This window comes from Nothobranchius furzeri, chromosome 2 (genome assembly GCF_043380555.1).
Source record: "Nothobranchius furzeri strain GRZ-AD chromosome 2, NfurGRZ-RIMD1, whole genome shotgun sequence".
Classification (NCBI taxonomy): Eukaryota; Metazoa; Chordata; class Actinopteri; order Cyprinodontiformes; family Nothobranchiidae; genus Nothobranchius; species Nothobranchius furzeri.
The window spans coordinates 39821438-39848364 of NC_091742.1; positions in this window are offsets into that span (position 1 = coordinate 39821438).

Here is a 26927-nt window from a genome sequence, read left to right on the forward strand (position 1 = left end):
CCAGGAGAGAGGCCCAAGCAAGAAGCGCCCCGAGGAGCGTCTTGCCACGTGTCAACACTGGGTCTGATTGAGGGCCTTCTGGAGAGAGGCCCAAGCAAGACGCGCCCCGAGGAGCGTCTTGCCACATGTCAACAATGGGTCTGACTGAGGGCCTCCAGGAGAGAAGCCCAAGCAAGACGCGCCGTGAGGAGCTTCTTGCCACATGTCAGCACTCGGTCTGACTGAGCGCCTCCAGGAGAGAGGGCCAAGCAAGACGCGCCCCGAGGAGCGTCTTGCCACATGTCAACACTGGGTCTGACTGAGCGCCTCCAGGAGAGAGGCCCAAGCAAGATGCGCCCCGAGGAGCGTCTTGCCACATGTCAACGAAGGGTCTGACTGAGGGCCTCCAGGAGAGAAGCCCAAGCAAGACACGCCCCGAGGAGCGTCTTGCCACATGTCAGCACTAGGTCTGACTGAGCGCCTCCAGGAGAGAGGCCCAAGCAAGACGCGCCCCGAGGAGCCTCTTGCCACATGTCAACACTGGGTCTGACTGAGCGCCTCCAGGAGAGAGGCCCAAGCAAGAAACGCCCGAGGAGCGTCCTGACACATGTCAACACTGGGTCATACTGATCGCCTCCCCAGGAGAGAGGCCCAAGCAAGACGCGCCCCGAGGAGCGTCTTGCCACATGTCAACACTGGGTCTGGTTGAGCGCCTCCAGGTGAGAGGCCCAAGCAAGACGCGCCCCGAGGAGCGTCTTGCCACATGTCAGCACTCGGTCTGACTGAGCGCCTCCAGGAGAGAGGCCCAAGCAAGACGCGCCCCGAGGAGCGTCTTGCCACATGTCAACAATGGGTCTGACTGAGGGCCTCCAGGAGAGAAGTCCAAGCAAGACGCGCCCCAAGGAGCGTCTTGCCACATGTCAGCACTCGGTCTGACAGAGGGCCTCCAGGAGAGAAGCCCAAGCAAGAAGCGCCCCGAGGAGCGTCTTGCCACATGTCAGCACTCGGTCTTACTGAGCGCCTCCAGGAGAGAGGCCCAAATAAGACGCGCCCCGAGGAGCGTCTTGCCACATGTCAACAATGGGTCTGACTGAGGGCCTCCAGGAGAGAAGTCCAAGCAAGACGCGCCCCGAGGAGCGTCTTGCCACATGTCAGAACTCGGTCTGACTGAGCGCCTCCAGGAGAGAGGCCCAAGCAAGACGTGCCCCGAGGAGCGTCTTGCCACATGTCAACATAGGGTCTGACTGAGCGCCTCCAGGAGAGAGGCCCAAGCAAGACGCGCCCCGAGGAGCGTCTTGTCACATGTCACTACTCGGTCTGACTGAGTGCCTCCAGGAGAGAGGCCCAAGCAAGACGTGCCCCGAGGAGCGTCTTGCCACATGTCAACAATGGGTCTGACTGAGGGCCTCCAGGAGAGACCAAGGAAGACGCGCCCCGAGGAGCTTCTTGCCACATGTCAGCACTCGTTTTGACTGAGCGCTTCCAGGAGAGAGGCCAAAGCAAGATGCGCCCCGAGGAGCGTCTTGACACATGTCAACACTGGGTCTGACAGAGGGCCTCCATGAGAGAGGCCCAAGCAAGACGCGCCCCGAGGAGTGTCTTGCCACATGTCAACACTGGGTCTGACTGAGCGCCTCCAGGAGAGAGGCCCAAGCAAGACGCGCCCCGAGGTGCGTCTTGCCACGTGTCAACACTGGGTCTGACTTAGCGCCTCCAGGAGAGAGGCCCAAGCAAGATGCGCCCCGAGAAGCGTCTTGCCACGTGTCATTACTGGGTCTGACTGAGCTCCTCCAGGAGAGAGGCCCAAGCAAGACGCGCCCCGAGGAGCGTCTTGCCACATGTCACTACTCGGTTTAACTGAGCGCCTCCAGGAGAGAGGTCCAAGCAAGACGCGCCCCGAGGAGCGTCTTGCCACATGTCAACAATGGGTCTGACTGAGGGCCTCCAGGAGAGAAGCCCAAGCAAGACGCGCCCCGAGGAGCGTCTTGCCACATGTCAACACTGGGTCTGACGGAGGGCCTCCAGGAGAGAGGCCCAAATAAGACGCGCCCCGAGGAGCGTCTTGCCACATGTCAACAATGGGTCTGACTGAGGGCCTCCAGGAGAGAAGCCCAAGCAAGACGCGCCCCGAGGAGCGTCTTGCCACATGTCAGCACTCGGTCTGACTGAGCGCCTCCAGGAGAGAGGCCCAAGCAAGACGCGCCCCGAGGAGCGTCTTGCCACATGTCAACACTGGGTCTAACTGAGCGCCTCCAGGAGAGAGGCCCAAGCAAGACGCGCCCCGAGGAGCGTCTTGCCACATGTGAACACTGGGTCTGACTGAGCGCCTCCAGGAGAGAGGCCCAAGCAAGACGCGCCCGGAGGAGCGTCTTGCCACATGTCAGCACTCGGTCTGACTGAGCACCTCCAGGAGAGAGGCCCAATCAAGACGCGCCCCGAGCAGCGTCTTGACACATGTCTCCTCTGGGTCTGACTGAGCGCCTCCAGGAGAGAGGCCCAAGCAAGACGTGCCCCGAGGAGCATCTTGCCACATGTCAACACTGGGTCTGACTGAGTGCCTCCATGAGAGAAGCCCCAGCAAGACGCGCCCCGAGGAGCGTCTTGCCACATGTCAACACTGCGTCTGACTGAGTGCCTCCATGAGAGAAGCCCCAGCAAGACGCGCCCCGAGGAGCGTCTTGCCACATGTCAACACTGGGTCTGACTGAGGGCCTCCAGGAGAGAGGCCCAAGCAAGACAAGCCCCGAGGAGCGTCTTGACACATGTCAACACTGGGTCTGACTGAGGGCCTCCAGGAGAGAGGCCCAAGCAAGACAAGCCCCGAGGAGCGTCTTGACACATGTCAACACTGGGTCTGACTGAGGGCCTCGAGGAGAGAAGCCCAAGCAAGACGCGCCCCGAAGAGCTTCTTTCCACATGTCAACAATAGGTCTAACTGAGGGCCTCCAGGAGAGAAGCCCAAGCAAGACGCACCCCGAGGAGCTTCTTGCTACATGTCAGGACTCGGTCTGACTGAGCGCCTCCAGGAGAGAGGCCAAAGCAAGACGCGCCCCGAGGAGCGTCTTGACACATGTCAACACTGGGTCTGACAGAGGGCCTCCATGAGAGAGGCCCAAGCAAGACGCGCCCCGAGGAGTGTCTTGCCACATGTCAACACTGTGTCTGACTGAGCGCCTCCAGGAGAGAGGCCCAAGCAAGACGCGCCCCGAGGAGCGTCTTGCCACATGTCAGCACTCGGTCTGACTGAGCGCCTCCAGGAGAGAGGCCCAAGCAAGACGCGCCCCGAGGAGCGTCTTGCCACATGTCAACAATGGGTCTGACTGAGGGCCTCCAGGAGAGAAGTCCAAGCAAGACGCGCCCCAAGGAGCGTCTTGCCACATGTCAGCACTCGGTCTGACTGAGCGCCTCCAGGAGAGAGGCCCAAGCAAGACGCGCCCCGAGGAGCGTCTTGCCACATGTCACCTCTGGGTCTGACTGAGCACCTCCAGGAGAGAGGCCCAAGCAAGACGCGCCCCGAGGAGCGTCTTGTCACATGTCAACACTGGGTCTGACTGAGTGCCTCCATGAGAGAAGCCCCAGCAAGACGCGCCCGGAGGAGCGTTTTGCCACATGTCAACACTGGGTCTGACAGAGGGCCTCCAGGAGAGAAGCCCAAGCAAGAAGCGCCCCGAGGAGCGTCTTGCCACATGTCAGCACTCGGTCTTACTGAGCGCCTCCAGGAGAGAGGCCCAAATAAGACGCGCCCCGAGGAGCGTCTTGCCACATGTCAACAATGGGTCTGACTGAGGGCCTCCAGGAGAGAAGTCCAAGCAAGACGCGCCCCGAGGAGCGTCTTGCCACATGTCAGAACTCGGTCTGACTGAGCGCCTCCAGGAGAGAGGCCCAAGCAAGACGTGCCCCGAGGAGCGTCTTGCCACATGTCAACATAGGGTCTGACTGAGCGCCTCCAGGAGAGAGGCCCAAGCAAGACGCGCCCCGAGGAGCGTCTTGTCACATGTCACTACTCGGTCTGACTGAGTGCCTCCAGGAGAGAGGCCCAAGCAAGACGTGCCCCGAGGAGCGTCTTGCCACATGTCAACAATGGGTCTGACTGAGGGCCTCCAGGAGAGACCAAGGAAGACGCGCCCCGAGGAGCTTCATGCCACATGTCAGCACTCGTTCTGACTGAGCGCTTCCAGGAGAGAGGCCAAAGCAAGATGCGCCCCGAGGAGCGTCTTGACACATGTCAACACTGGGTCTGACAGAGGGCCTCCATGAGAGAGGCCCAAGCAAGACGCGCCCCGAGGAGTGTCTTGCCACATGTCAACACTGGGTCTGACTGAGCGCCTCCAGGAGAGAGGCCCAAGCAAGACGCGCCCCGAGGTGCGTCTTGCCACGTGTCAACACTGGGTCTGACTTAGCGCCTCCAGGAGAGAGGCCCAAGCAAGATGCGCCCCGAGAAGCGTCTTGCCACGTGTCATTACTGGGTCTGACTGAGCTCCTCAGGGAGAGAGGCCCAAGCAAGACGCGCCCCGAGGAGCGTCTTGCCACATGTCACTACTCGGTTTAACTGAGCGCCTCCAGGAGAGAGGTCCAAGCAAGACGCGCCCCGAGGAGCGTCTTGCCACATGTCAACAATGGGTCTGACTGAGGGCCTCCAGGAGAGAAGCCCAAGCAAGACGCGCCCCGAGGAGCGTCTTGCCACATGTCAACACTGGGTCTGACGGAGGGCCTCCAGGAGAGAGGCTCAAATAAGACGCGCCCCGAGGAGCGTCTTGCCACATGTCAACAATGGGTCTGACTGAGGGCCTCCAGGAGAGAAGCCCAAGCAAGACGCGCCCCGAGGAGCGTCTTGCCACATGTCAGCACTCGGTCTGACTGAGCGCCTCCAGGAGAGAGGCCCAAGCAAGACGCGCCCCGAGGAGCGTCTTGCCACATGTCAACACTGGGTCTAACTGAGCGCCTCCAGGAGAGAGGCCCAAGCAAGACGCGCCCCGAGGAGCGTCTTGCCACATGTGAACACTGGGTCTGACTGAGCGCCTCCAGGAGAGAGGCCCAAGCAAGACGCGCCCGGAGGAGCGTCTTGCCACATGTCAGCACTCGGTCTGACTGAGCACCTCCAGGAGAGAGGCCCAATCAAGACGCGCCCCGAGGAGCGTCTTGACACATGTCTCCTCTGGGTCTGACTGAGCGCCTCCAGGAGAGAGGCCCAAGCAAGACGTGCCCCGAGGAGCATCTTGCCACATGTCAACACTGGGTCTGACTGAGTGCCTCCATGAGAGAAGCCCCAGCAAGACGCGCCACAAGGAGCGTCTTGCCACATGTCAACACTGGGTCTGACTGAGTGCCTCCATGAGAGAAGCCCCAGCAAGACGCGCCCCGAGGAGCGTCTTGCCACATGTCACTACTCGGTCTGACTGAGCGCCTCCAGGAGAGAGGCCCAAGCAAGACGTGCCCCGAGGAGCGTCTTGCCACATGTCAACACTGGGTCTGACTGAGGGCCTCCAGGAGAGAGGCCCAAGCAAGACAAGCCCCGAGGAGCGTCTTGACACATGTCAACACTGGGTCTGACTGAGGGCCTCGAGGAGAGAAGCCCAAGCAAGACGCGCCCCGAAGAGCTTCTTTCCACATGTCAACAATAGGTCTAACTGAGGGCCTCCAGGAGAGAAGCCCAAGCAAGACGCACCCCGAGGAGCTTCTTGCTACATGTCAGGACTCGGTCTGACTGAGCGCCTCCAGGAGAGAGGCCAAAGCAAGACGCGCCCCGAGGAGCGTCTTGACACATGTCAACACTGGGTCTGACAGAGGGCCTCCATGAGAGAGGCCCAAGCAAGACGCGCCCCGAGGAGTGTCTTGCCACATGTCAACACTGTGTCTGACTGAGCGCCTCCAGGAGAGAGGCCCAAGCAAGACGCGCCCCGAGGAGCGTCTTGCCACGTGTCACCACTGGGTCTGACTGAGCTCCTCCAGGAGAGAGGCCCAAGCAAGACGTGCCCCGAGGAGCGTCCTGCCACGTGTCACCACTGGGTCTGATTGAGCACCTCCAGGAGAGAGGCCCCAGCAAGACGCGCCCCGAGGAGCGTCTTGCCAGATGTCACTACTCGGTCTAACTGAGCGCCTCCAGGAGAGAGGTCCAAGCAAGACGCGCCCCAAGGAGCGTCTTGCCACATGTCACTACTCGGTCTGACTGAGCGCCTCCAGGAGAGAGGCCCAAGCAAGACGTGCCCCGAGGAGCGTCTTGCCACACGTCAACAATGGGTCTGACTGAGGGCCTCCAGGAGAGAAGCCCAAGCAAGACGCGCCCCGAGGAGCGTCTTTTCACATGTCAGAACTCGGTCTGACTGAGCGCCTCCAGGAGAGAGGCCCAAGCAAGACGTGCCCCGAGGAGCGTCTTGCCACATGTCAACAATGGGTCTGACTGAGCGCCTCCAGTAGAGAGGCCCAAGCAAGACGCGCCCCGAGGAGCGTCTTGCCACATCTGAACACTGGGTCTGAATGAGCGCCTCCAGGAGAGAGGCCCAAGCAAGACGCGCCCCGAGGAGCGTCTTGTCACATGTCACTACTCGGTCTGACTGAGTGCCTCCAGGAGAGAGGCCTAAGCAAGACGTGCCCCGAGGAGCGTCTTGCCACATGTCAACAATGTGTCTGACTGAGGGCCTCCCGGAGAGAAGCCCAAGCAAGAAGCGCCCCGGGGAGCGTCTTGCCACATGTCAACACTGGGTCTGACTGAGCGCCTCCAGGAGAGAGGCCCAAGCAAGACACGCCCCGAGGAGCGTCTTGACACATGTCAACAGTGGGTCTGACTGAGGGCCTCCATGAGAGAAGCCCAAGCAAGACGCGCCCCGAGGAGCGTCTTGCCACATGTCAACACTGTGTCTGACTTAGCGCCTCCAGGAGAGAGGCCCAAGCAAGACGCGCCCCGAGGAGCGTCTTGCCACATGTCAGCACTCGGTCTGACTGAGCGCCTCCAGGAGAGAGGCCCAAGCAAGACGCGCCCCGAGGAGCGTCTTGCCACATGTCAACAATGGGTCTGACTGAGGGCCTCCAGGAGAGAAGTCCAAGCAAGACGCGCCCCAAGGAGCGTCTTGCCACATGTCAGCACTCGGTCTGACTGAGCGCCTCCAGGAGAGAGGCCCAAGCAAGACGCGCCCCGAGGAGCGTCTTGCCACATGTCACCTCTGGGTCTGACTGAGCACCTCCAGGAGAGAGGCCCAAGCAAGACGCGCCCCGAGGAGCGTCTTGTCACATGTCAACACTGGGTCTGACTGAGTGCCTCCTTGAGAGAAGCCCCAGCAAGACGCGCCCGGAGGAGCGTTTTGCCACATGTCAACACTGGGTCTGACAGAGGGCCTCCAGGAGAGAAGCCCAAGCAAGAAGCGCCCCGAGGAGCGTCTTGCCACATGTCAGCACTCGGTCTTACTGAGCGCCTCCAGGAGAGAGGCCCAAATAAGACGCGCCCCGAGGAGCGTCTTGCCACATGTCAACAATGGGTCTGACTGAGGGCCTCCAGGAGAGAAGTCCAAGCAAGACGCGCCCCGAGGAGCGTCTTGCCACATGTCAGAACTCGGTCTGACTGAGCGCCTCCAGGAGAGAGGCCCAAGCAAGACGTGCCCCGAGGAGCGTCTTGCCACATGTCAACATAGGGTCTGACTGAGCGCCTCCAGGAGAGAGGCCCAAGCAAGACGCGCCCCGAGGAGCGTCTTGTCACATGTCACTACTCGGTCTGACTGAGTGCCTCCAGGAGAGAGGCCCAAGCAAGACGTGCCCCGAGGAGCGTCTTGCCACATGTCAACAATGGGTCTGACTGAGGGCCTCCAGGAGAGACCAAGGAAGACGCGCCCCGAGGAGCTTCATGCCACATGTCAGCACTCGTTCTGACTGAGCGCTTCCAGGAGAGAGGCCAAAGCAAGATGCGCCCCGAGGAGTGTCTTGACACATGTCAACACTGGGTCTGACAGAGGGCCTCCATGAGAGAGGCCCAAGCAAGACGCGCCCCGAGGAGTGTCTTGCCACATGTCAACACTGGGTCTGACTGAGCGCCTCCAGGAGAGAGGCCCAAGCAAGACGCGCCCCGAGGTGCGTCTTGCCACGTGTCAACACTGGGTCTGACTTAGCGCCTCCAGGAGAGAGGCCCAAGCAAGATGCGCCCCGAGAAGCGTCTTGCCACGTGTCATTACTGGGTCTGACTGAGCTCCTCAGGGAGAGAGGCCCAAGCAAGACGCGCCCCGAGGAGCGTCTTGCCACATGTCACTACTCGGTTTAACTGAGCGCCTCCAGGAGAGAGGTCCAAGCAAGACGCGCCCCGAGGAGCGTCTTGCCACATGTCAAAAATGGGTCTGACTGAGGGCCTCCAGGAGAGAAGCCCAAGCAAGACGCGCCCCGAGGAGCGTCTTGCCACATGTCAACACTGGGTCTGACGGAGGGCCTCCAGGAGAGAGGCCCAAATAAGACGCGCCCCGAGGAGCGTCTTGCCACATGTCAACAATGGGTCTGACTGAGGGCATCCAGGAGAGAAGCCCAAGCAAGACGCGCCCCGAGGAGCGTCTTGCCACATGTCAGCACTCGGTCTGACTGAGCGCCTCCAGGAGAGAGGCCCAAGCAAGACGCGCCCCGAGGAGCGTCTTGCCACATGTCAACACTGGGTCTAACTGAGCGCCTCCAGGAGAGAGGCCCAAGCAAGACGCGCCCCGAGGAGCGTCTTGCCACATGTGAACACTGGGTCTAACTGAGCGCCTCCAGGAGAGAGGCCCAAGCAAGACGCGCCCGGAGGAGCGTCTTGCCACATGTCAGCACTCGGTCTGACTGAGCACCTCCAGGAGAGAGGCCCAATCAAGAATCGCCCCGAGGAGCGTCTTGACACATGTCTCCTCTGGGTCTGACTGAGCGCCTCCAGGAGAGAGGCCCAAGCAAGACGTGCCCCGAGGAGCATCTTGCCACTTGTCAACACTGGGTCTGACTGAGTGCCTCCATGAGAGAAGCCCCAGCAAGACGCGCCCCGAGGAGCGTCTTGCCACATGTCAACACTGGGTCTGACTGAGTGCCTCCATGAGAGAAGCCCCAGCAAGACGCACCCCGAGGAGCGTCTTGCCACATGTCACTACTCGGTCTGACTGAGCGCCTCCAGGAGAGAGGCCCAAGCAAGACGTGCCCCGAGGAGCGTCTTGCCACATGTCAACACTGGGTCTGACTGAGGGCCTCCAGGAGAGAGGCCCAAGCAAGACAAGCCCCGAGGAGCGTCTTGACACATGTCAACACTGGGTCTGACGGAGGGCCTCGAGGAGAGAAGCCCAAGCAAGACGCGCCCCGAAGAGCTTCTTTCCACATGTCAACAATAGGTCCAACTGAGGGCCTCCAGGAGAGAAGCCCAAGCAAGACGCACCCCGAGGAGCTTCTTGCTACATGTCAGGACTCTGTCTGACTGAGCGCCTCCAGGAGAGAGGCCAAAGCAAGACGCGCCCCGAGGAGCGTCTTGACACATGTCAACACTGGGTCTGACAGAGGGCCTCCATGAGAGAGGCCCAAGCAAGACGCGCCCCGAGGAGTGTCTTGCCACATGTCAACACTGTGTCTGACTGAGCGCCTCCAGGAGAGAGGCCCAAGCAAGACGCGCCCCGAGGAGCGTCTTGCCACGTGTCACCACTGGGTCTGACTGAGCTCCTCCAGGAGAGAGGCCCAAGCAAGACGCGCCCCGAGGAGCGTCCTGCCACGTGTCACCACTGGGTCTGATTGAGCACCTCCAGGAGAGAGGCCCCAGCAAGACGCGCCCCGAGGAGCGTCTTGCCAGATGTCACTACTCGGTCTAACTGAGCGCCTCCAGGAGAGAGGTCCAAGCAAGACGCGCCCCGAGGAGCGTCTTGCCACATGTCACTACTCGGTCTGACTGAGCGCCTCCAGGAGAGAGGCCCAAGCAAGATGTGCCCCGAGGAGCGTCTTGCCACACGTCAACAATGGGTCTGACTGAGGGCCTCCAGGAGAGAAGCCCAAGCAAGACGCGCCCCGAGGAGCGTCTTTTCACATGTCAGAACTCGGTCTGACTGAGCGCCTCCAGGAGAGAGGCCCAAGCAAGACGTGCCCCGAGGAGCGTCTTGCCACATGTCAACAATGGGTCTGACTGAGCGCCTCCAGTAGAGAGGCCCAAGCAAGACGCGCCCCGAGGAGCGTCTTGCCACATCTGAACACTGGGTCTGAATGAGCGCCTCCAGGAGAGAGGCCCAAGCAAGACGCGCCCCGAGGAGCGTCTTGTCACATGTCACTACTCGGTCTGACTGAGTGCCTCCAGGAGAGAGGCCTAAGCAAGACGTGCCCCGAGGAGCGTCTTGCCACATGTCAACAATGGGTCTGACTGAGGGCCTCCCGGAGAGAAGCCCAAGCAAGAAGCGCCCCGGGGAGCGTCTTGCCACATGTCAACACTGGGTCTGACTGAGCGCCTCCAGGAGAGAGGCCCAAGCAAGACACGCCCCGAGGAGCGTCTTGACACATGTCAACAGTGGGTCTGACTGAGGGCCTCCATGAGAGAAGCCCAAGCAAGACGCGCCCCGAGGAGCGTCTTGCCACATGTCAACACTGGGTCTGACTGAGCGCCTCCAGGTGAGAGGCCCAAGCAAGACGCGCCCCGAGGAGCGTCTTGCCACATGACAACAATGGGTCTGACTGAGAGCCTCCAGGAGAGAAGCCCAAGCAAGATGCGCCCCGAGGAGCGTCTTGCCACATGTCAGCACTCGGTCTGACTGAGCGCCTCCAGGAGAGAGGCCCAAGCAAGACGCGCCCCGAGGAGCGTCTTGCCACATGTCAACAATGGGTCTGACTGAGGGCCTCCAGGGGAGAAGTCCAAGCAAGACGCGCCCCAAGGAGCGTCTTGCCACATGTCAGCACTCGGTCTGACTGAGCGCCTCCAGGAGAGAGGCCCAAGCAAGACGCGCCCCGAGGAGCGTCTTGCCACATGTCACCTCTGGGTCTGACTGAGCACCTCCAGGAGAGAGGCCCAAGCAAGACGCGCCCCGAGGAGCGTCTTGTCACATGTCAACACTGGGTCTGACTGAGCTCCTCTGGGAGAGAGGCCCAAGCAAGAAACGCCCGAGGAGCGTCTTGACACATGTCAACACTGGGTCTGACTGAGTGCCTCCATGAGAGAAGCCCCAGCAAGACGCGCCCGGAGGAGTGTTTTGCCACATGTCAACACTGGGTCTGACAGAGGGCCTCCAGGAGAGAAGCCCAAGCAAGAAGCGCCCCGAGGAGCGTCTTGCCACATGTCAGCACTCGGTCTTACTGAGCGCCTCCAGGAGAGAGGCCCAAATAAGACGCGCCCCGAGGAGCGTCTTGCCACATGTCAACAATGGGTCTGACTGAGGGCCTCCAGGAGAGACCAAGGAAGACGCGCCCCGAGGAGCTTCTTGCCACATGTCAGCACTCGTTCTGACTGAGCGCTTCCAGGAGAGAGGCCAAAGCAAGATGCGCCCCGAGGAGCGTCTTGACACATGTCAACACTGGGTCTGACAGAGGGCCTCCATGAGAGAGGCCCAAGCAAAACGCGCCCCGAGGAGTGTCTTGCCACATGTCAACACTGGGTCTGACTGAGCGCCTCCAGGAGAGAGGCCCAAGCAAGACGCGCCCCGAGGAGCGTCTTGCCACGTGTCAACACTGGGTCTGACTTAGCGCCTCCAGGAGAGAGGCCCAAGCAAGATGCGCCCCGAGAAGCGTATTGCCACGTGTCATTACTGGGTCTGACTGAGCTCCTCCAGGAGAGAGGCCCAAGCAAGACGCGCCCCGAGGAGCGTCTTGCCACATGTCACTACTCGGTTTAACTGAGCGCCTCCAGGAGAGAGGTCCAAGCAAGACGCGCCCCGAGGAGCGTCTTGCCACATGTCAACAATGGGTCTGACTGAGGGCCTCCAGGAGAGAAGCCCAAGCAAGACGCGCCCCGAGGAGCGTCTTGCCACATGTCAACACTGGGTCTGACGGAGGGCCTCCAGGAGAGAGGCCCAAATAAGACGCGCCCCGAGGAGCGTCTTGCCACATGTCAACAATGGGTCTGACTGAGGGCCTCCAGGAGAGAGGCCCAAGCAAGACGCGCCCGGAGGAGCGTCTTGCCACATGTCAGCACTCGGTCTGACTGAGCACCTCCAGGAGAGAGGCCCAATCAAGACGCGCCCCGAGGAGCGTCTTGACACATGTCTCCTCTGGGTCTGACTGAGCGCCTCCAGGAGAGAGGCCCAAGCAAGACGTGCCCCGAGGAGCATCTTGCCACATGTCAACACTGGGTCTGACTGAGTGCCTCCATGAGAGAAGCCCCAGCAAGACGCGCCCCGAGGAGCGTCTTGCCACATGTCAACACTGGGTCTGACTGAGTACCTCCATGAGAGAAGCCCCAGCAAGACGCGCCCCGAGGAGCGTCTTGCCACATGTCACTACTCGGTCTGACTGAGCGCCTCCAGGAGAGAGGCCCAAGCAAGACGTGCCCCGAGGAGCGTCGTGCCACATGTCAACACTGGGTCTGACTGAGGGCCTCGAGGAGAGAAGCCCAAGCAAGACGCGCCCCGAAGAGCTTCTTTCCACATGTCAACAATAGGTCTAACTGAGGGCCTCCAGGAGAGAAGCCCAAGCAAGACGCACCCCGAGGAGCTTCTTGCTACATGTCAGGACTCGGTCTGACTGAGCGCCTCCAGGAGAGAGGCCAAAGCAAGACGCGCCCCGAGGAGCGTCTTGACACATGTCAACACTGGGTCTGACAGAGGGCCTCCATGAGAGAGGCCCAAGCAAGACGCGCCCCGAGGAGTGTCTTGCCACATGTCAACACTGTGTCTGACTGAGCGCCTCCAGGAGAGAGGCCCAAGCAAGACGCGCCCCGAGGAGCGTCTTGCCACGTGTCACCACTGGGTCTGACTGAGCTCCTCCAGGAGAGAGGCCCAAGCAAGACGCGCCCCGAGGAGCGTCCTGCCACGTGTCACCACTGGGTCTGATTGAGCACCTCCAGGAGAGAGGCCCCAGCAAGACGCGCCCCGAGGAGCGTCTTGCCAGATGTCACTACTCGGTCTAACTGAGCGCCTCCAGGAGAGAGGCCCAAGCAAGAAACGCCCGAGGAGCGTCTTGACACATGTCAACAATGGGTCTGACTGAGGGCCTCCAGGAGAGAAGCCCAAGCAAGACGCGCCCCGAGGAGCGTCTTTTCACATCTCAGAACTCGGTCTGACTGAGCGCCTCCAGGAGAGAGGCCCAAGCAAGACGTGCCCCGAGGAGCGTCTTGCCACATGTCAACAATGGGTCTGACTGAGCGCCTCCAGGAGAGAGGCCCAAGCAAGACGCGCCTCGAGGAGCGTCTTGCCACATCTGAACACTGGGTCTGAATGAGCGCCTCCAGGAGAGAGGCCCAAGCAAGACGCGCCCCGAGGAGCGTCTTGTCACATGTCACTACTCGGTCTGACTGAGTGCCTCCAGGAGAGAGGCCTAAGCAAGACGTGCCCCGAGGAGCGTCTTGCCACATATCAACAATGGGTCTGACTGAGGGCCTCCCGGAGAGAAGCCCAAGCAAGAAGCGCCCCGGGGAGCGTCTTGCCACATGTCAACACTGGGTCTGACTGAGCGCCTCCAGGAGAGAGGCCCAAGCAAGACACGCCCCGAGGAGCGTCTTGACACATGTCAACAGTGGGTCTGACTGAGGGCCTCCATGAGAGAAGCCCAAGCAAGACGCGCCCCGAGGAGAGTCTTGCCACATGTCAACACTGGGTCTGACAGAGGGCATCCAGGAGAGAGGCCCAAGCAATACGCGCCCCGAGGAGCGTCTTGCCACATGTCACCACTGGGTCTGACTGAGCGCCTCCAGGAGAGAGGCCCAAGCAAGAAGCGCCCCGAGGAGCCTCTTGCCACGTGTCAACACTGGGTCTGATTGAGGGCCATCTGGAGAGAGGCCCAAGCAAGACGCGCCCCGAGGAGCGTCTTGCCACATGTCAACAATGGGTCTGACTGAGGGCCTCCAGGAGAGAAGCCCAAGCAAGACGCGCCGTGAGGAGCTTCTTGCCACATGTCAGCACTCGGTCTGACTGAGCGCCTCCAGGAGAGAGGGCCAAGCAAGACGCGCCCCGAGGAGCGTCTTGCCACAAGTCAACACTGGGTCTGACTGAGCGCCTCCAGGGGAGAGGCCCAAGCAAGATGCGCCCCGAGGAGCGTCTTGCCACATGTCAACGAAGGGTCTGACTGAGGGCCTCCAGGAGAGAAGCCCAAGCAAGACGCGCCCCGAGGAGCGTCTTGCCACATGTCAGCACTAGGTCTGACTGAGCGCCTCCAGGAGAGAGGCCCAAGCAAGACGCGCCCCGAGGAGCGTCTTGCCACATGTCAACACTGGGTCTGACTGAGCGCCTCCAGGAGAGAGGCCCAAGCAAGAAACGCCCGAGGAGCGTCTTGACACATGTCAACACTGGGTCTGACTGATCGCCTCCCCAGGAGAGAGGCCCAAGCAAGACGCGCCCCGAGGAGCGTCTTGCCACATGACAACAATGGGTCTGACTGAGAGCCTCCAGGAGAGAAGCCCAAGCAAGATGCGCCCCGAGGAGCGTCTTGCCACATGTCAGCACTCGGTCTGACTGAGCGCCTCCAGGAGAGAGGCCCAAGCAAGACGCGCCCCGAGGAGCATCTTGCCACATGTCAGCACTCGGTCTGACTGATCGCCTCCCCAAGAGAGAGGCCCAAGCAAGACGCGCCCCGAGGAGCGTCTTGCCACATGTCAACACTGGGTCTGACTGAGCGCCTCCAGGTGAGAGGCCCAAGCAAGATGCGCCCCGAGGAGCGTCTTGCCACATGTCAACACTGGGTCTGACTGAGCGCCTCCAGGTGAGAGGCCCAAGCAAGACGCGCCCCGAGGAGCGTCTTGCCACATGACAACAATGGGTCTGACTGAGCGCCTCAAGGAGAGAGGCCCCAGCAAGAAGCGCCCTTGGAAGCTGACATGTGGCAAGACGCTCCTCGGGGCGCATCTTGCTTGGGCTTCTCTCCTGGAGGCCCTCACTCAGACCCATTGTTGACATGTGTCAAGACGCTCCTCGGGCGTTTCTTGCTTGGGCCTCTCTCCTGGAGGCGCTCAGTCAGACCCAGAGGTAACATTTGGCAAGACGCTCCTCTGGCCTCTCTCCTGGAGGCGCTCAGTCAGACCAAGTGTTGACATGTGGCAAGACGCTCCTCGGGGCGCGTCTTGCTTGGGCCTCTCTCCTGGAGGTGCTCAGTCAGACCCAGTGTTGACATGTGGCAAGACGCTCCTCGGGGCGCGTCTTGCTGGGGCTTCTCTCATGGAGGCACTCAGTCAGACCCAGTGTTGACATGTGGCAAGATGCTCCTCGGGGCACGTCTTGCTTGGTTCTCTCTCCTGGAGGCGCTCAGTCAGACCCAGAGGAGACATGTGTCAAGACGCTCCTCGGGGCGCGTCTTGATTGGGCCTCTCTCCTGGAGGCGCTCAGTCAGACCGAGTGCTGACATGTGGCAAGACGCTCCTCGGGGCGCGTCTTGCTGGGGCTTCTCTCATGGAGGCACTCAGTCAGACCCAGTGTTGACATGTGGCAAGATGCTCCTCGGGGCACGTCTTGCTTTGTTCTCTCTCCTGGAGGCGCTCAGTCAGACCCAGAGGAGACATGTGTCAAGACGCTCCTCGGGGCGCGTCTTGATTGGGCCTCTCTCCTGGAGGCGCTCAGTCAGACCGAGTGCTGACATGTGGCAAGACGCTCCTCCGGGCGCGTCTTGCTTGGGCCTCTCTCCTGGAGGCGCTCAGTCAGACCCAGTGTTCACATGTGGCAAGACGCTCCTCGGGGCGCGTCTTGCTTGGGCCTCTCTCCTGGAGGCGCTCAGTCAGACACAGTGTTGACATTTGGCAAGACGCTCCTCGGAGCGCGTCTTGCTGGGGCTTCTCTCATGGAGGCACTCAGTCAGACCCAGTGTTGACATGTGGCAAGACGCTCCTCGGGGCGCGTGTTGCTTCGACCTCTCTCCTGGAAGGTCTCAGTCAGACCCAGTGTTGACATGTGTCAAGACGCTCCTCGGGCGTTTCTTGCTTGGGCCTCTCTCCTGGAGGCGCTCAGTCAGACCCAGAGGTTTCATGTGGCAAGACGCTCCTCGGGCCTCTCTCTTGGAGGCGCTCAGTCAGACCCAGTGTTGACATGTGGCAAGACATTCCTCGGGGCGCGTCTTGCTTGGGCCTCTCTCCTGGAGGTGCTCAGTCAGACACAGTGTTGACATTTGGCAAGACGCTCCTCGGGGCGCGTCTTGCTGGGGCTTCTCTCATGGAGGCACTCAGTCAGACCCAGTGTTTACATGTGGCAAGACGCTCCTCGGGGCACGTCTTGCTTGGGCCTCTCTCCTGGAGGCGCTCAGTCAGACCCAGAGGAGACATGTGTCAAGACGCTCCTCGGGGTGCGTCTTGCTTGGGCCTCTCTCCTGGAGGCGCTCAGTCAGACCGATTGCTGACATAAGGCAAGACGCTCCTCGGGGCGCGTCTTGCTGGGGCCTCTCTCCTGGAGGTGCTCAATCAGACCCAGTGGTGACACGTGGCAAGACGCTCCTCGGGGCGCGTCTTGCTTGGGCCTGTCTCCTGGAGGAGCTCAGTCAGACCCAGTGGTGACAATTGGCAAGACGCTCCTCGGGGCGCATCTTGCTTGGGCCTCTCTCCTGGAGGCGCTAAGTCAGACCCAGTGTTGACACGTGGCAAGACGCTCCTCGGGGCGCGTCTTGCTTGGGCCTCTCTCCTGGAGGCGCTCAGTCAGACCCAGTGTTGACATGTGACAAGACGCTCCTCGGGGCGCGTCTTGCTTGGGCCTCTCTCCTGGAAGGTCTCAGTCAGACCCAGTGTTGACATGTGTCAAGACGCTCCTCGGGCGTTTCTTGCTTGGGCCTCTCTCCTGGAGGCGCTCAGTCAGACCCAGAGGAGACATGTGTCAAGACGCTCCTCGGGGTGCGTCTTGCTTGGGCCTCTCTCCTGGAGGTGCTCAGTCAGACACAGTGTTGACATTTGGCAAGACGCTCCTCGGGGCACGTCTTGCTTGTGCCTCTCTCCTGGAGGCGCTCAGTCAGACCGAGTAGTTACATGTGACAAGACGCTCCTCGGGGCGCGTCTTGCTGGGGCTTCTCTCATGGAGGCACTCAGTCAGACCCAGTGTTGACATGTGGCAAGACGCTCCTCGGGGCGCGTGTTGCTTCGACCTCTCTCCTGGAAGGTCTCAGTCAGACCCAGTGTTGACATGTGTCAAGACGCTCCTCGGGCGTTTCTTGCTTGGGCCTCTCTCCTGGAGGCGCTCAGTCAGACCCAGAGGTTTCATGTGGCAAGACGCTCCTCGGGCCTCTCTCCTGGAGGCGCTCAGTCAGACCCAGTGTTGACATGTGGCAAGACATTCCTCGGGGCGCGTCTTGCTTGGGCCTCTCTCCTGGAGGTGCTCAGTCAGACACAGTGTTGACATTTGGCAAGACGCTCCTCGGGGCGCGTCTTGCTGGGGCTTCTCTCATGGAGGCACTCAGTCAGACCCAGTGTTTACATGTGGCAAGACGCTCCTCGGGGCACGTCTTGCTTGGGCCTCTCTCCTGGAGGCGCTCAGTCAGACCCAGAGGAGACATGTGTCAAGACGCTCCTCGGGGTGCGTCTTGCTTGGGCCTCTCTCCTGGAGGCGCTCAGTCAGACCGATTGCTGACATAAGGCAAGACGCTCCTCGGGGCGCGTCTTGCTGGGGCCTCTCTCCTGGAGGTGCTCAATCAGACCCAGTGGTGACACGTGGCAAGACGCTCCTCGGTGCGCGTCTTGCTTGGGCCTGTCTCCTGGAGGAGCTCAGTCAGACCCAGTGGTGACAATTGGCAAGACGCTCCTCGGGGCGCGTCTTGCTTGGGCCTCTCTCCTGGAGGCGCTCAGTCAGACCCAGTGTTGACATGTGGCAAGACTCTCCTCGGGGCGCGTCTTGCTTGGGCCTCTCTCATGGAGGCCCTCTGTCAGACCCAGTGTTGACATGTGTCAAGACGCTCCTCGGGGCGCGTCTTGCTTTGGCCTCTCCTGGAGGCGCTCAGTCAGACCGAGTGCTGACATGTGGCAAGAAGCTCCTCGCGGCGCGTCTTGCTTGGGCTTCTCTCCTGGAGGCCCTCAGTCAGACCCATTGTTGACATGTGGCAAGATGCTCCTCGGGGCGCGTCTTGCTTGGGCCTCTCTCCAGAAGGCCCTCAATCAGACCCATTGTTGACACGTGGCAAGACGCTCCTCGGGGCGCTTCTTGCTTGGGCCTCTCTCCTGGAGGCGCTCAGTCAGACCCAGTGGTGACATGTTTCAAGACGCTCCTCGGGGCGTGTCTTGCTTGGGCTTCTCTCCTGGAGGCCCTCAGTCAGACCCATTGTTGACATGTGGCAAGACGCTCCTCGGGAAACGTCTTGCTTGGGCCTCTCTCCTGGAGGCACTCAGTCAGAACGAGTAGTGACATGTGACAAGACGCTCCTCGGGGCGCGTCTTGCTTGGGCCTCTCTCCTGGAGGCGCTCAGTCAGACCCAGTGTTGACATGTGGCAAGATGCTCCTCGGGGCGCGTCTTGCTTGGGCCTCTCTCCTGGAGGCGCTCAGTCAGACCCAGTGTTCACATGTGGCAAGACGCTCCTCGGGGCGCGTCTTGCCTGGGCCTCTCTCCTGGAGGCGCTCAGTCAGACCCATTGTTGACATGTGGCAAGACGCTCCTCGGGGCACGTCTTGCATGGGCCTCTTTCCTGGAGGCGCTCAGTCAGACCGAGTTCTGACATGTGGCAAGACGCTCCTCGGGGCGCGTCTTGCTTGGGCTTCTCTCCTGGAGGCCCTCAGTCAGACCCATTGTTGACATGTGGCAAGACGCTCCTCGGGGCGCGTCTTATTTGGGCCTCTCTCCTGGAGGCGCTCAGTAAAACCGAGTGCTGACATGTGGCAAGACGCTCCTCGGGGCGCTTCTTGCTTGGGCTTCTCTCCTGGAGGCCCTCTGTCAGACCCAGTGTTGACATGTGGCAAAACGCTCCTCCGGACGCGTCTTGCTTGGGCCTCTCTCCTGGAGGCGCTCAGTCAGACCCAGTGTTGACATGTGGCAAGACGCTCCTCGGGGCGCGTGTTGCTTCGACCTCTCTCCTGGAAGGTCTCAGTCAGACCCAGTGTTGACATGTGTCAAGACGCTCCTCGGGCGTTTCTTGCTTGGGCCTCTCTCCTGGAGGCGCTCAGTCAGACCCAGAGGTTTCATGTGGCAAGACGCTCCTCGGGCCTCTCTCCTGGAGGCGCTCAGTCAGACCCAGTGTTGACATGTGGCAAGACATTCCTCGGGGCGCGTCTTGCTTGGGCCTCTCTCCTGGAGGTGCTCAGTCAGACCCAGTGTTGACATTTGGCAAGACGCTCCTCGGGGCGCGTCTTGCTGGGGCTTCTCTCATGGAGGCACTCAGTCAGACCCAGTGTTTACATGTGGCAAGACGCTCCTCGGGGCACGTCTTGCTTGGGCCTCTCTCCTGGAGGCGCTCAGTCAGACCCAGAGGAGACATGTGTCAAGACGCTCCTCGGGGTGCGTCTTGCTTGGGCCTCTCTCCTGGAGGCGCTCAGTCAGACCGAGTGCTGACATAAGGCAAGACGCTCTTCGGGGCGCGTCTTGCTGGGGCCTCTCTCCTGGAGGTGCTCAATCAGACCCAGTGGTGACACGTGGCAAGACGCTCCTCGGGGCGCGTCTTGCTTGGGCCTGTCTCCTGGAGGAGCTCAGTCAGACCCAGTGGTGACAATTGGCAAGACGCTCCTCGGGGCGCATCTTGCTTGGGCCTCTCTCCTGGAGGCGCTAAGTCAGACCCAGTGTTGACACGTGGCAAGACGCTCCTCGGGGCGCGTCTTGCTTGGGCCTCTCTCCTGGAGGCGCTCAGTCAGACCCAGTGTTGACATGTGGCAAGACTCTCCTCGGGGCGCGTCTTGCTTGGGCCTCTCTCATGGAGGCCCTCTGTCAGACCCAGTGTTGACATGTGTCAAGACGCTCCTCGGGGCGCGTCTTGCTTTGGCCTCTCCTGGAGGCGCTCAGTCAGACCGAGTGCTGACATGTGGCAAGAAGCTCCTCGCGGCGCGTCTTGCTTGGGCTTCTCTCCTGGAGGCCCTCAGTCAGACCCATTGTTGACATTTGGCAAGATGCTCCTCGGGGCGCGTCTTGCTTGGGCCTCTCTCCAGAAGGCCCTCAATCAGACCCATTGTTGACACGTGGCAAGACGCTCCTCGGGGCGCTTCTTGCTTGGGCCTCTCTCCTGGAGGCGCTCAGTCAGACCCAGTGGTGACATGTGGCAAGACGCTCCTCGGGGCGCGTATTGCTTGGGCCTCTCTCCTGGATGCCCTCCTTCAGACCCAGTGTTGACATGTGGCAAGACTCTCCTCGGGGCGCGTCTTGCTTGGGCTTCTCTCATGGAGGCCCTCAGTCAGACCCAGTGTTGACATGTTTCAAGACGCTCCTCGGGGCGTGTCTTGCTTGGGCTTCTCTCCTGGAGGCCCTCAGTCAGACCCATTGTTGACATGTGGCAAGACGCTCCTCGGGGCACGTCTTGCTTGGGCCTCTCTCCTGGAGGCACTCAGTCAGACCGAGTAGTGACATGTGACAAGACGCTCCTCGGGGCGCGTCTTGCTTGGGCCTCTCTCCTGGAGGCGCTCAGTCAGACCCAGTGTTGACATGTGGCAAGACGCTCCTCGGGGCACGTCTTGCTTGGGCCTCTTTCCTGGAGGCGCTCAGTCAGACCGAGTTCTGACATGTGGCAAGACGCTCCTCGGGGCGCGTCTTGCTTGGGCTTCTCTCCTGGAGGCCCTCAGTCAGACCCATTGTTGACATGTGGCAAGACGCTCCTCGGGGCGCGTCTTATTTGGGCCTCTCTCCTGGAGGCGCTCAGTAAAACCGAGTGCTGACATGTGGCAAGACGCTCCTCGGGGCGCTTCTTGCTTGGTCTTCTCTCCTGGAGGCCCTCTGTCAGACCCAGTGTTGACATGTGGCAAAACGCTCCTCCGGGCGCGTCTTGCTTGGGCCTCTCTCCTGGAGGCGCTCAGTCAGACCCAGTGTTGACATGTGGCAAGACGCTCCTTGGGGCGCGTCGTGCTTGGGCCTCTCTCCTGGAGGCGCTCAGTCAGACCGAGTGCTGACATGTGGCAAGACGCTCCCCGGGGCGCGTCTTGCTGGGGCTTCTCTCATGGAGGCACTCAGTCCGACCCAGTGTTGACATGTGTCAAGACGCTCCTCGGGCGTTTCTTGCTTGGGCCTCTCTCCCGGAGGCTCTCAGTCAGACCCAGTGTTGACATGTGGCAAGACGCTCCTCAGGGCGCGTCTTGCTTGGGCCTCTCTCCTGGGGAGGCGATCAGTCAGACCGAGTGCTGACATGTGGCAAGACGCTCCTCGGGGCGCGTCTTGCTTGGGCCTCTCTCCTGGAGGCGCTCAGTCAGACCGAGTGCTGACATGTGGCAAGACGCTCCTCGGGGCGCGTCTTGCTTGGGCCTCTCTCCTGGAGGCGCTCAGTCAGACCCAGTGTTCACATGTGGCAAGACGCTCCTCGGGGCGCGTCTTGCTTGGGCCTCTCTCCTGGAGGCGCTCAGTCAGACCGAGTGCTGACATGTGGCAAGACGCTCCTCGGGGCGCATCTTGCTTGGGCCTCTCACCTGGAGGCTCTCAGTCAGACCCAGTGTTGACATGTTTCAAGACGCTCCTCGGGGCGTGTCTTGCTTGGGCTTCTCTCCTGGAGGCCCTCAGTCAGACCCATTGTTGACATGTGGCAAGACGCTCCTCGGGGCACGTCTTGCTTGGGCCTCTCTCCTGGAGGCACTCAGTCAGACCGAGTAGTGACATGTGACAAGACGCTCCTCGGGGCGCGTCTTGCTTGGGCCTCTCTCCTGGAGGCGCTCAGTCAGACCCAGTGTTGACATGTGGCAAGATGCTCCTCGGGGCGCGTCTTGCTTGGGCCTCTCTCCTGGAGGCGCTCAGTCAGACCCAGTGTTCACATGTGGCAAGACGCTCCTCGGGGCGCGTCTTGCCTGGGCCTCTCTCCTGGAGGCGCTCAGTCAGACCCATTGTTGACATGTGGCAAGACGCTCCTCGGGGCGCGTCTTATTTGGGCCTCTCTCCTGGAGGCGCTCAGTAAAACCGAGTGCTGACATGTGGCAAGACGCTCCTCGGGGCGCTTCTTGCTTGGGCTTCTCTCCTGGAGGCCCTCTGTCAGACCCAGTGTTGACATGTGGCAAAACGCTCCTCCGGGCGCGTCTTGCTTGGGCCTCTCTCCTGGAGGCGCTCAGTCAGACCCAGTGTTGACATGTGGCAAGACGCTCCTTGGGGCGCGTCGTGCTTGGGCCTCTCTCCTGGAGGCGCTCAGTCAGACCGAGTGCTGACATGTGGCAAGACGCTCCCCGGGGCGCGTCTTGCTGGGGCTTCTCTCATGGAGGCACTCAGTCTGACCCAGTGTTGACATGTGTCAAGACGCTCCTCGGGCGTTTCTTGCTTGGGCCTCTCTCCCGGAGGCTCTCAGTCAGACCCAGTGTTGACATGTGACAAGACGCTCCTCGGGGCGCGTCTTGCTTGGGCCTCTCTCCTGGAGGTGCTCAGTCAGACCCAGAGGTGACATGTGGCAAGACGCTCCTCGGGGCGCGTCTTGCTTGGACTTCTCTCCTGGAGGCGCTCAGTCAGACCGAGTGCTGACATGTGGCAAGACGCTCCTCGGGGCGCATCTTGCTTGGGCCTCTCACCTGGAGGCTCTCAGTCAGACCCAGTGTTGACATGTGGCAAGACGCTCCTCAGGGCGCGTCTTGCTTGGGCCTCTCTCCTGGGGAGGCGATCAGTCAGACCGAGTGCTGACATGTGGCAAGACGCTCCTCGGGGCGCGTCTTGCTTGGGCCTCTCTCCTGGAGGCGCTCAGTCAGACCGAGTGCTGACATGTGGCAAGACGCTCCTCGGGGCGCATCTTGCTTGGGCTTCTCTCCTGGAGGCTCTCAGTCAGACCCATTGTTGTCATGTGGCAAGACGCTCCTCGGGGCGCGTCTTGCTTGGGCCTCTCACCTGGAGGCGCTCAGTCAGACCCAGTGTTGACATGTGGCAAGACGCTCCTCGGGGCGCGTCTTGCTTGGGCCTCTCACCTGGAGGCGCTCAGTCAGACCCAGTGTTGACATGTGGCAAGACGCACCTCGGGGCGCGTCTTGCTTGGGCCTCTCTCCTGGGGAGGCGATCAGTCAGACCCAGTGTTGACATGTGTCAAGACGCTCCTCGGGCGTTTCTTGCTTGGGCCTCTCTCCTGGAGGCGCTCAGTCAGACCCAGTGTTGACATGTGGCAAGACACTCCTCGGGGCGCGTTTTGCTTGGGCCTCTCTCCTGGAGGCGCTCAGTCAGACCTAGTGCTGACATGTGGCAAGACGCTCCTTGGGGCGCGTCTTGCTTGGGCTTCTCTCCTGGAGGCCCTCAGTCAAACCCTTCGTTGACATGTGGCAAGACGCTCCTCGGGGCGCGTCTTGCTGGGGCCTCTCTCCTGGAGGTGCTCAATCAGACCCAGTGGTGACACGTGGCAAGACGCTCCTCGGTGCGCGTCTTGCTTGGGCCTGTCTCCTGGAGGAGCTCAGTCAGACCCAGTGGTGACAATTGGCAAGACGCTCCTCGGGGCGCGTCTTGCTTGGGCCTCTCTCCTGGAGGCGCTCAGTCAGACCCAGTGTTGACATGTGGCAAGACTCTCCTCGGGGCGCGTCTTGCTTGGGCCTCTCTCATGGAGGCCCTCTGTCAGACCCAGTGTTGACATGTGTCAAGACGCTCCTCGGGGCGCGTCTTGCTTTGGCCTCTCCTGGAGGCGCTCAGTCAGACCGAGTGCTGACATGTGGCAAGAAGCTCCTCGCGGCGCGTCTTGCTTGGGCTTCTCTCCTGGAGGCCCTCAGTCAGACCCATTGTTGACATGTGGCAAGATGCTCCTCGGGGCGCGTCTTGCTTGGGCCTCTCTCCAGAAGGCCCTCAATCAGACCCATTGTTGACACGTGGCAAGACGCTCCTCGGGGCGCTTCTTGCTTGGGCCTCTCTCCTGGAGGCGCTCAGTCAGACCCAGTGGTGACATGTTTCAAGACGCTCCTCGGGGCATGTCTTGCTTGGGCTTCTCTCCTGGAGGCCCTCAGTCAGACCCATTGTTGACATGTGGCAAGACGCTCCTCGGGAAACGTCTTGCTTGGGCCTCTCTCCTGGAGGCACTCAGTCAGAACGAGTAGTGACATGTGACAAGACGCTCCTCGGGGCGCGTCTTGCTTGGGCCTCTCTCCTGGAGGCGCTCAGTCAGACCCAGTGTTGACATGTGGCAAGATGCTCCTCGGGGCGCGTCTTGCTTGGGCCTCTCTCCTGGAGGCGCTCAGTCAGACCCAGTGTTCACATGTGGCAAGACGCTCCTCGGGGCGCGTCTTGCCTGGGCCTCTCTCCTGGAGGCGCTCAGTCAGACCCATTGTTGACATGTGGCAAGACGCTCCTCGGGGCACGTCTTGCTTGGGCCTCTTTCCTGGAGGCGCTCAGTCAGACCGAGTTCTGACATGTGGCAAGACGCTCCTCGGGGCGCGTCTTGCTTGGGCTTCTCTCCTGGAGGCCCTCAGTCAGACCCATTGTTGACATGTGGCAAGACGCTCCTCGGGGCGCGTCTTATTTGGGCCACTCTCCTGGAGGCGCTCAGTAAAACCGAGTGCTGACATGTGGCAAGACGCTCCTCGGGGCGCTTCTTGCTTGGGCTTCTCTCCTGGAGGCCCTCTGTCAGACCCAGTGTTGACATGTGGCAAAACGCTCCTCCGGACGCGTCTTGCTTGGGCCTCTCTCCTGGAGGCGCTCAGTCAGACCCAGTGTTGACATGTGGCAAGACGCTCCTCGGGGCGCGTGTTGCTTCGACCTCTCTCCTGGAAGGTCTCAGTCAGACCCAGTGTTGACATGTGTCAAGACGCTCCTCGGGCGTTTCTTGCTTGGGCCTCTCTCCTGGAGGCGCTCAGTCAGACCCAGAGGTTTCATGTGGCAAGACGCTCCTCGGGCCTCTCTCCTGGAGGCGCTCAGTCAGACCCAGTGTTGACATGTGGCAAGACATTCCTCGGGGCGCGTCTTGCTTGGGCCTCTCTCCTGGAGGTGCTCAGTCAGACCCAGTGTTGACATTTGGCAAGACGCTCCTCGGGGCGCGTCTTGCTGGGGCTTCTCTCATGGAGGCACTCAGTCAGACCCAGTGTTTACATGTGGCAAGACGCTCCTCGGGGCACGTCTTGCTTGGGCCTCTCTCCTGGAGGCGCTCAGTCAGACCCAGAGGAGACATGTGTCAAGACGCTCCTCGGGGTGCGTCTTGCTTGGGCCTCTCTCCTGGAGGCGCTCAGTCAGACCGAGTGCTGACATAAGGCAAGACGCTCTTCGGGGCGCGTCTTGCTGGGGCCTCTCTCCTGGAGGTGCTCAATCAGACCCAGTGGTGACACGTGGCAAGACGCTCCTCGGGGCGCGTCTTGCTTGGGCCTGTCTCCTGGAGGAGCTCAGTCAGACCCAGTGGTGACAATTGGCAAGACGCTCCTCGGGGCGCATCTTGCTTGGGCCTCTCTCCTGGAGGCGCTAAGTCAGACCCAGTGTTGACACGTGGCAAGACGCTCCTCGGGGCGCGTCTTGCTTGGGCCTCTCTCCTGGAGGCGCTCAGTCAGACCCAGTGTTGACATGTGGCAAGACTCTCCTCGGGGCGCGTCTTGCTTGGGCCTCTCTCATGGAGGCCCTCTGTCAGACCCAGTGTTGACATGTGTCAAGACGCTCCTCGGGGCGCGTCTTGCTTTGGCCTCTCCTGGAGGCGCTCAGTCAGACCGAGTGCTGACATGTGGCAAGAAGCTCCTCGCGGCGCGTCTTGCTTGGGCTTCTCTCCTGGAGGCCCTCAGTCAGACCCATTGTTGACATTTGGCAAGATGCTCCTCGGGGCGCGTCTTGCTTGGGCCTCTCTCCAGAAGGCCCTCAATCAGACCCATTGTTGACACGTGGCAAGACGCTCCTCGGGGCGCTTCTTGCTTGGGCCTCTCTCCTGGAGGCGCTCAGTCAGACCCAGTGGTGACATGTGGCAAGACGCTCCTCGGGGCGCGTATTGCTTGGGCCTCTCTCCTGGATGCCCTCCTTCAGACCCAGTGTTGACATGTGGCAAGACTCTCCTCGGGGCGCGTCTTGCTTGGGCTTCTCTCATGGAGGCCCTCAGTCAGACCCAGTGTTGACATGTTTCAAGACGCTCCTCGGGGCGTGTCTTGCTTGGGCTTCTCTCCTGGAGGCCCTCAGTCAGACCCATTGTTGACATGTGGCAAGACGCTCCTCGGGGCACGTCTTGCTTGGGCCTCTCTCCTGGAGGCACTCAGTCAGACCGAGTAGTGACATGTGACAAGACGCTCCTCGGGGCGCGTCTTGCTTGGGCCTCTCTCCTGGAGGCGCTCAGTCAGACCCAGTGTTGACATGTGGCAAGACACTCCTCGGGGCACGTCTTGCTTGGGCCTCTTTCCTGGAGGCGCTCAGTCAGACCGAGTTCTGACATGTGGCAAGACGCTCCTCGGGGCGCGTCTTGCTTGGGCTTCTCTCCTGGAGGCCCTCAGTCAGACCCATTGTTGACATGTGGCAAGACGCTCCTCGGGGCGCGTCTTATTTGGGCCTCTCTCCTGGAGGCGCTCAGTAAAACCGAGTGCTGACATGTGGCAAGACGCTCCTCGGGGCGCTTCTTGCTTGGTCTTCTCTCCTGGAGGCCCTCTGTCAGACCCAGTGTTGACATGTGGCAAAACGCTCCTCCGGGCGCGTCTTGCTTGGGCCTCTCTCCTGGAGGCGCTCAGTCAGACCCAGTGTTGACATGTGGCAAGACGCTCCTTGGGGCGCGTCGTGCTTGGGCCTCTCTCCTGGAGGCGCTCAGTCAGACCGAGTGCTGACATGTGGCAAGACGCTCCCCGGGGCGCGTCTTGCTGGGGCTTCTCTCATGGAGGCACTCAGTCTGACCCAGTGTTGACATGTGTCAAGACGCTCCTCGGGCGTTTCTTGCTTGG